This window comes from Lithobates pipiens, unplaced genomic scaffold, assembly GCF_037356315.1.
Source record: "Lithobates pipiens isolate NorthernLeopardFrog02 unplaced genomic scaffold, aLitPip1_a1.2 Scaffold_18, whole genome shotgun sequence".
Lineage (NCBI taxonomy): Eukaryota > Metazoa > Chordata > Amphibia > Anura > Ranidae > Lithobates > Lithobates pipiens.
In genome coordinates this window covers 324,176,263-324,186,262 of record NW_027507758.1, presented here as the reverse complement: position 1 = coordinate 324,186,262, position 10,000 = coordinate 324,176,263, and the positions used below count along the sequence as shown (strand labels likewise).

At 41.5% G+C, this 10,000-nt stretch overlaps 1 protein-coding gene across 1 annotated transcript in view; it reads left to right on the top strand.

The window, feature by feature from the left end:
• The first annotated feature begins 1,876 nt into the window (after nucleotides 1–1,876).
• ZNF292 (zinc finger protein 292) overlaps nucleotides 1,877–10,000 on the top strand; it is a 125,079-nt gene continuing 116,955 nt past the window's right edge. Inside the window, exon 1 of the mRNA XM_077487287.1 lies at nucleotides 1,877–4,113. The gene's annotated coding sequence lies outside the window, so the exon portion shown is untranslated. The remainder of the gene's footprint in view (nucleotides 4,114–10,000) is intronic.

Genomic DNA, 10,000 nt, shown 5'->3' with positions numbered 1-10,000 from the left:
ACACAGTATATACAGACATGTTTCTATTGGCTGAGAGGGTACTGGAGAGGTGGGGCAGCTATAATCTTGGGATTTTTAGACCAAAAGGATGTCGGGACATTTCAGAGACAGATGTAAACAAAACACAGATTTTTATATACTATCCCTGGTTTTACTGAGGCTGGCAACCCTGATGGGGCCCCCTAGTGGCCCGGGGCCCTCGGGCAGTGCCCGAGTGGCCAAATGGTCAGTTCGCCCCTGGAACAGTGAGATGTTCAAAGCTTGGGATATTATTTTCTAACCTAACCCTGACTTAGACTTCTCCACAATTTTATCCCTGATCTGTCTGGTGTGTTCCTTGGCCTTCATAATGCTATTTGTTCACTAAGGTTCTCTTAAAAAAACACTGAGGGCTTCCCAGAACAGCTGTATTTATACTGAGATGAAATTACACACAAGTGGACTCTATTTACTATTCAGGTGACTTCTGAAGGCAATTGGTTCCACTAGATTTTAGTTAAGGGTAACAGAGTAAAGGGGGCTGAATACAACTGCACACCACGCTTTTCAGGTATATATTTGTAAAAAAAAAATATTGAAAACCATTTTATCATTTTCCTTCCACTTCACAATTATGTGCCACTTTTGCATAAAATTCCAATAAAATACATTTACGCTTTTGGTTGTAACGTGACAAATTGTGGACGATTTCAGGGGGTGTGAATATTTTTTCAAGGCACTGTACATATAATATTTTATTGTTGCCTGTTAATGTTATTGTCTATGGAAAAATCATAGACGTTGATGACGTCAGCGGCACTGTTGCTCTGCTGTTCTATGACTGATAAAAGAAATGTTTGTAGGCAAGAACTAAGACATCCGAATTCACTGGAAGAGTTACAGTGAGAGCTGAAGCTCTCTCCAGTGACAGGGAGGAGTCTTTCCCCTTCGCTACTGCATGTCACTAGAGGAGAGTTTTAGCTCTCATGAATACTGCTGTCTTGTAGGTTGAAAAACACGGCGTGTGTGTGTGTGTGTGTGTGTGTATATGCTGCAGTATAGTCTCTGCCACACGAATCACACAAGCTGCTGTTCGGCACTGTGAGCAATCCATGGCTGTAAACAGATATATCTCTTAGAAATCTCAAGCATTTCTGCCCATTGGTAAACAAGTGAAATGGCAGCAACCCTTCGATAGCCAAGGTGCTTTCAACAGTCAACGTGTTACATTATAATGTGATCATAACTGCTATGGCACATATGTTGCATAAACAGTAAACGACACATATGTACTTTATAATCATCTAGTATCCAATACAACATTAACGGATTTAAAAAAAAAGTATGTTTAATACAGCCACTACACACAAAGTAAGTGCTTTATTAAATGCATTAAAGCGCAAATTTGCATGACAACCAAACCAAGGAATAATCTGGCCTCATTATGGATCCATTATGGATCAATGATGAAAGAAAGCGTGTGATTGGTTGTTAAGGCCTCAAAGTGCAAGAAATCAAAACAAACTGGATTGAAATAGTATGATGCAATACATCTTACAGAGTTTGTGGGTTAATGTGTAAATCCAAGCCAACAACTTTCTTTTACAGTAAATGTTCAATCAACCACCATGGCCCGTTGAATTGTTGGTAGCTGAAGAATGGGCACAGATGGATGAGCATTTGATCCACACAGCTTTTTGTTGTTGTCCTTTATGCAAAGAACACTGTTTCAATGTTAGGGAAGTAAACATAGTCCATGTTTTGATCTATTTGGGCCAGTATTTTGCTTCTACACCAGACCTTCACATGTGTTTGTCCATTTTGTAGTGCAGCCCCTCCTTTGTGTTCCTCCTTCTCTACAGTAAAGCCACTCCTCCCCTTCCAGCTCAGCTCTTTCACTTCATTACTCCCTCTCTGCCTACTCTGCAGTCCCACCGTCTCTGCTCTCCAGCCTAAAAATAACTCACTTACAAACAGTGTTTTCACCTCCAGCCATTTTCTGGGTGCTGCAATGCTAGCTTATGGAGAAAGAGCACTGCAAAATGGAAATGCTGCTGTTCACCTTTTTTCTTTTTTTTTTTAGCCATTGCAACCTCATTTCCTCTTAACTGCAATATTTCAGCTTACTCCTCAGTCCTTCCTTTCTCTGCAGTTTCCCCATGTACCCCCTTCTTCTGCTGTGCAGGTCATCCTTTCCTTTCTTTGTGGATTGGAAACAACTGAAGACCAGAACTGTGTGGCCCCACCTTCCTCTGACACAGTATCAGGAGATCAGGAAACAGAAGAGGACAGACCAGCGTGCTTCATACGTTTCGTGCCTGCTCCTAGGAAGTAATTGGAGAGGAGGGAAAAGTATGCATTTCTTACATGCATCCAGCAATAAATGGCCATCCATTAACATTTCAATAACATCAACATGCGACAACTCTGGATCCTTCGAGTCCTTTGGCTTGGAAATCAAATATGAACGGATATTTTATGCTTTGCCATATAAGTGGAAAATATTGGACTGGTACAAGTACATCTGTGGGCTAAGTGTTCGCAACAGAGAAAAGACCAATGGAATACAATGAAAAGACACATAACAAATACAGACCTGGAGATTATTTTTGCATCGCCTATATCACACTGCTCGTGGTGCTTCTAATAAAGCAGAGTATGCTGTCTGGTTCTCTACATCTGTTTGTGTGAAAGGAAATTTCCTGCGAGGAGACTGCTGAACCATACTGTGCATGGATGTGCAGCACATGGCATCTCTGGGCCTGTGTCGAGCAAGAGAAACCTAAAGGGAGGCACCTGCATTCCAAAGCACATGATCGACTTTACAGTGTAGTCGGGGGCTCAATAACACTTTTTAGAAAACAAAGAACAATGGACACGTTATGAAGAACATTGGGCTTATTTTTTATTAAACATTTTACAAATACATATACTATGTTCCACAGCAGGCCAGAAAGCTGGACAAAGTACAGCTGTTTGAAATACTTTGACGCCTTAGATCCCTCCAGACCTCAGTTTCATTTCTACAACTAATATCGCATAAAAGAAGCCAGCCAATGACATGAACATATCACAGAACTGTTTATAGATGCAAGCATTCTGATATCTCTTAGGTATTTCTCATTGAAGAGTGCTACAAACTGCTTCTGAGCATTGTTGTGCCAGCTGCAAAAATGGAGACAAACACCAAGTAATCTGGATCATTACATTACAGCTACGCTATTACAAATGGAAGTTGTCAAAATTGCAGATGACTGTGCTTCTGATGCATTAGAGCTGATTTACTAAAACTGGAGAGTGCAAAATCTGGTGCAGCTGTGCATGGTAGACAATCAGCTTCTAACTTCAGCTCCTTCAATTAAGCTTTGACAAAAAAACCTGGAAATTGATTGGTTTCTATGCACAGTTGCACCAGATTTGTCACTCTCTAATTTTAGTAAATCAACCCCATTGCTGTTTAGAGGTACCCTTGACGCTGTTAACACAGTAGGAATACTTCTAAAAAGGCATACGCGGTCTTACAGACATCACCTGCAAGTTTTCTTTGTGACCACTAACACCTATCGAATGCTTGTGTTGGAGATCTGCCTATGGAAATCTGCTGGAAATTCATGGATTCCTGGTTACATAATCCATCTACTTTTTGGGAAAAGAGGAATGTGCAGCCCAAAACAACGCTTGTCAGAGCTGGTTCTGAAAGTAGTGACTCAGTTTAGGTATAAGTTGAAAAATGATTTGCATAGCAATGCCGCAAAACTACATGGAGGTTTTGCCACTTTTTAAGCAGAGAATATTTTTTAAAATTTGTTTTTCTTCCATAATCTAATAGAAACCAACTGACATACCTACATAATATTAGTAAAAGAGTAATACATGGAATGCCTCTATTATCAAAGTGCAAATCTATTAAAATCATAAAGTCTTATAGGCATGGACGGTGCTGGCCTACATCTCCAGTGAGATGAAGCAACCTGTCTATACAACTGTGTGGGAAAGTTACAGCCAGTTTCATTGCATATAAGCAAACTACCCTCCATGCTTAACAATAGAAGCTATGTCACATCACAACCTCTTATGGATATTTACAGCTATCTATGAAAAAAAGAGGCAAGGAAAAAAGCCAATGGAATCCCTGTGAGTAATACATTTTTCACAGCTTTGTTTAGAGTGCTTTAAAATTTGTTTGAATTTTTTCATTTTAGGTAATGCTAAATTGTTGACAAATTGGATTAAGATGCTGTTCACTGTTGTAGATGTTATGGACATCCAAGTCTAGATCAAAGAGAAGCGGGGCAGGCCGGTATACTGGAAGGAAGTCTCTGATTAAAATGAATTCCATATTCATATTTTAACATCAAACTATCAGATGCGCAAACAACTAGCTTTGTTCTTCAGAACCCTGTTTTTTTTTACAGATGTTACTAAGTACTAGGAGCGCTTACTATGAGTAACGACACCTAGGTTTGACGCATGTAGGCGGTGTTCAGACCTTCCTATTCAAATAACCTATCTTTCCAGAGTGCTGTCCTAGTGTTGTTCCAGTTTTGGTCTTCAGTTGCACTCAGGCAGAGATAGACAAATCGTTTGTATATAATGTGCAGTTGCACAGGGACCCTCTAGTAGTAAGGGGACCATTTAGTCTAGATATAGTTCGAGCAAATTTTGAAATCCATCCGGCATCATGTAGAATATAAATTGCTTATTTATAGGGCAAGGCAGGTTCTAGTATCCTAGAAGTGCTGGGCAGCAAGCAGATAATTTATTTTGCACTGAGACGTGTAAAATACTTCTTATTTCCTCTTGACACCAACTGGACTGGAAGTGATGGTGTTCTTCAGGATCTTATCATCTAACCTATAACCAGTGAATAAAAGTTTATTTTTTGAGTAGTAGTTGAATGTGGGGCCCAAACATTTTTTGTGTACAGTGGTCCATTGGTGGCTATGCCTACCACTGCATTGAGAAGTCTATGGCTTGCACCTGCTAAGGCAGGAGGAACTGCATGGTCCTTAGTGGCAAGCTGTTTCTTGTATTGCTGGACATTCTAAGCCCTTGTACACACGATCGGAGATTCTGACGGAATGTGTCCGATCGGAGCGTTTTGTCGGATATTCCGACTGTGTGTGGTCTGCATCGGACTGTTTCCGTCGGACCAAATTTTCCAACTTGCCGGAAATATTTTCCGACAAAATGTTCCGAACGGACATACTCCGATCATGTGTAGAGAATTCCGATCGGACAAAGTGCCACGCATGCTATGATCAAATTCCTACATCAAAGCTATTGGCTACTAGCCTGAACGTAGTACCATCGTAACGAAATTACGTCATCACGTTCCGAACGATCGGATTTTCCGACAATTTTGTCAGACTGTGTGTATGCAACAGTTTCAGACAAGATCCATCGGACAAAATCTGCCGGATTTGGTTGTCGGAATCTCCGACCGTGTGTACAAGGGCTTACTCTGTTTCTAATTCTTTGAGCTTTGTGATTGTGCAGCTGAAAAACTACAGTACATATTATTGTTCTGAAACACAAGCTCTGTATTTAAAGAATATGGGGCTCTTAAAAGCCTTTCCATACCTCTTTTTCCAGGTTTCATGCAGTGCCCACTTTTCAGACTTGGCCTATGTTGACCCTGGATTTACTTTTTAAAGTATACCAGCAAGAGATGTTCCCTGCAAAGGAAAAGGCAATATACTTACCTCTCATGTGGCGCATGTCTTGTACCACTCCTCCAATCCTGTGCTGCAACCTCTACGAGTCTCTTCAATATTCCACACTTTTAGATGCCTGTGTCCCCTGGGGTTGCCATTGGTTCCTTTCTCCAAACTCTATTTCACCTGGTTGAAGGAAGAAACTATGGGGCAGCTAGGGGCATTCCTGGAAATGTCAAATGCTGAAGATACTGGGAAGACTGCAGCACTAAAACCATGGGGGACACAAGCTGCCAGAGAGGTAAGTATGTTAACACTTTTTTTTTGCCTCTTTTTTTTTAAAGCCTGACAGGGTCATTTTGAGAAGTATCAGGTGTGGTTAAAGGATAAGTTCCCCTTTTGAAGAAAAGCAAATAAATGCATTTTCAGTGTATCTGTCTGCTCGTACCTCATAAAGGCACGCAGTTACACACTGACAGGAAGAGAGAATGAACTACCAGGGCGTTCAACAGCATTGTGGTAGTTCACTGAAAAATACAAGCGGACAATCGCACAGGCTGGCAGGACTTGTAGTTTTCACATTCACAGAACACTGTGAATGGATAATGTACTGGGTGGGTGGTGGGACGTGGTTCAGATAGTGGTAGCAAGCGGGGGGAGAAGATCCCCTGCTTGCTGTCAAAACAGGGACTCGGGGAGGTGGAGGCCGGTGCAATTGTAAAATTTTACACCATGAATACGGGTGTAACTTTTAACATGTTACAAAAGGTGAACTTACAGTATCCTTTAAAACAGTCAGCATCTTTAGTTCGGTATTCAGACAAAACTTTACCAGAGAAGACAGCTGGGCAGGTAACTAGCAAGTACCGTATATACTCGAGTATAGGCCGACCCGAATATAAGCCGAGGCCCCCAATTTACCCCCAAAAAACTGGAAAACTTATTGACTCGTGTATAAGCCGAGGGTGAGACATGGCTGTCCATCCCTGTGTGTCCGTCCATCCCTGTGTGTGTGTCCGTCCATCCATCCCTGTGTGTGTGTCCATCCATCCATCCATCCATCCATCCCTGTGTGTCCGTCCATCCATCCCTGTGTGTGTATCCATCCATCCCTGTGTGTGTGTGTGTGTGTGTGTGTGTGTGTATTCATCCATCCATCCATCCCTGTGTGTGTGTGTGTGTGTGTGTATCCATCCATCCATCCATCCATCCCTGTGTGTGTGTGTGTGTGTGTGTGTGTGTGTGTGTGTGTGTGTGTGTGTGTGTGTGTGTGTGTGTGTGTCCGTGCAGCCTTGTGTGTGTGTCCAGCCTACCTGTGTCCCAAGCCTCCGTCCCGAGCCGCCGTCGTCCCGAGCCTCCTCTGTCCCGTGCCTCCTCTGTCCCGTGCCTTCCGGTGTCCCGTGCCTCCTCTGTCCCGTGCCTCCTCCGTCCCGTGTCGTGCCGATGGATCGCCGCTCTTCTCGGCGGCCATTCTACGATTCAAAAGCTGCGCCTCCGTCCTCCGCCTGTGATAGGCGGAACACTCAATTTCCCAGCAGCCTGTGTTCCGCCTATCACGGACATCCTCTCATACTCGTCCGTAGTATGAGAATGAACGGATGTCCGTGATAGGCAGAACACTGACTGCTGGGAAATTCAGTGTTCCGCCTATCACAGGCGGAGGCGGAGAAGGAGGCGCGGCTTTTGAATTTTAATGTCCGCCGTCTGTCTGCTCGATACGCTGATCGAGCAGTCAGACAGCGGTGACTCGAGTATAAGCCGAGGGGGCACTTTCAGCCTCAAAAAAGAGGCTGAAAATCTCGGCTTATACTCGAGTATATACGGTAATAACCTTATGGTTTTTAAATAATGAGCTTTCCATTTCAGGCATTGCATGCTTATGCAGCTGCAAATGAGAATTTAAAAATATATATATATCTATATATATATAGATATATATATATATATATATCTATATATATATAGATATATATATATATATATAGATATATATATATAGATATATATATATATATATAGATATATATATATATATATATATATATATAGATATATATATAGATATATATATAGATATATATATATATGAACTGGGAGGTACTGGTGAACTACAGCAATGTCAGGATCTGAAAAATGAAAAAGGTATAATTTAGCCAAAAATGTAAATTATATCTTAAAAAGCAGAGTGCACAGCCTACCTGCTCAGTACATTTTTCAGATCCTGACATTGCTGTAGTTCACCAATACCCCCCAGTTCATATTGTCGACAGCCTGGTGACCTGAGAACTGAAAGCTATTCTCTGTCTCTCATGTACAAGAAAAGCCTAATGTAAAGAAAAAACGCCAGTATCGAAATATTTATGAGTCATCTGTCATAGTCAAACCTGCTATAAATGGAATTGACACAGGAACTAAAAAGAATATGAGAGAAAACATTCCACTGCAGAGTAGCATCCAGAAAGCATACCCCTTGTAAACGTGTTCCATGCTGTCTAGATGCACTGAATTATGTGAAACTCACAGGTGAATTGAAAGTAATTATTTCTTTGGTCACCATATATCATATAATTATATAACATCAACAATTGTAATAACATTACAACCAATAGTTATATTTGACAATCCAATATATGCTTACTTTAAATATCTCCTTTCATGTTGTGAGTGCTGCCTGTCTGCTGGCCATCATTTTCCACAACTCCCTGGATTCCCTGCATACTTTGCAGCTTCTCCTTTGCTGTTTACTTTCATTTTTTAAAGGACTACAAATCCCAAGGTACCTTGCTGCCTGCAAGCAGTGATTCCTGTACTGACTCTGCCTCCTGAAACGCCTCCTATCAGCATCGCAGTAGTACAGAAAACAGGCTCTGTGAAATCTGTGACTATGTGTCACAGGATTCAAGAATGTAAATTATGTAGAGATCTTTACAAAGTAAGTTTACAAACTTCAAGCTTGTTCATATTAATAGGAGTAGGCTATAAGTAATTGAAATCAACATGGAAGGGTATTATGTGATTTTTATATTTTGACCATAGATATGCTTTTACATTCTGGGTTTAGTGTTTGCTGAATACGATTATTAGCTCATCGGTTGGTTTCATTGTTTTTTAGAATAGCTCTATGCTCAGGATATAACATATTTTGGAATGATTTTCAGATAGATGTAATACCAGATATGAAATCAATGCAAAGTCATACTAACAGTCCTCTTCTTTCAATGGGAACAAGGTCATTTGCAAGTGAGTGTGTATCATAACAAGAAGATGAATAGTTTAGTACTTGAAGAATGATATAAATTAAAAAAATAAAAGGTTCGGGAATAAAAAAATACAAATTATACAGTACATATTCACCTAGGTGGATGCAGCATCAGTCTAATGTGGCATCTGTCCCCTGCCACCTCTAAAGACCCGTATACGCGATAAGAAAATCAAAAGAAAAATTTCGTCCGACGAACGATCTGCCGATTTTCAAATCGTTAGTATGGTGCTTTCGACAGCTGATTCCAGATTTTCGTCTGACAAAAGCTGGATGTGCAGACTATAAAATTTTTGTCGTACGTGAACTCAACGTCCGATTTTTGTTTAATTAGTTTTCGTTTAATACGTTTTTGTCTGCAAAAAATCGAGACTACGCATGTTTAGAAATGAAAGAATACATAAAAAAATAGTCAGCACAATACTTCTGAAGTTGCATTCTGTCGTACGAGAATTTTCGGATGGTGAGTAACCTCCACTCTTTCGATATGAGACTAGCATGAAACAGAAAATGGACGAACGGTGATCCGAAAATCCGGTCGTGTGTACGAGGCTTTAGACCAGGGGTCTCAAACTGGTAGCCCTCCAGCTGTTGTGAAACTACAAGTCCCATCATGCCTCTGCCCGTGGGAGTCATGCTTGTAACTATCAGCCTTGCAATGCCTCATGGGACTTGTAGTTTTGCAACAGCTGGTGGGCTGCCAGCTTGAGACCCCTGCTGTAGACTGAGAACCGAGCCATCAAAGACCACTGATCACTGGGTTCTCGGTCTTCAGGAAGCAGAGTCAGTGACTCTCTGCTCTGCTTCTCCAACGCTTACTAAAGAGTTGGCTCTGTGGAGGGGGTCAGAGAGGCTTGCTCAGCCTCTGAGCGGCTCACCAGGAGGCCGGGCGAGCTGCCGCTCGGGAATCTGGGTAGATCCCAACTTTAAAGTCAGGATCTCTCCAGATCCTGGAGCAGCTCACTGACATCAGCCAACAGCAGGCTTTAGCACTCCTGTAATCCATAGGAGAAGAAGAGCCAAAAGAGCTTTGGCCCTTCTTCTCCTTTAGAATTCTGTAAACTATTCTATTCCTCTTGCTATCCTATCAAACATTAGCTGTTGT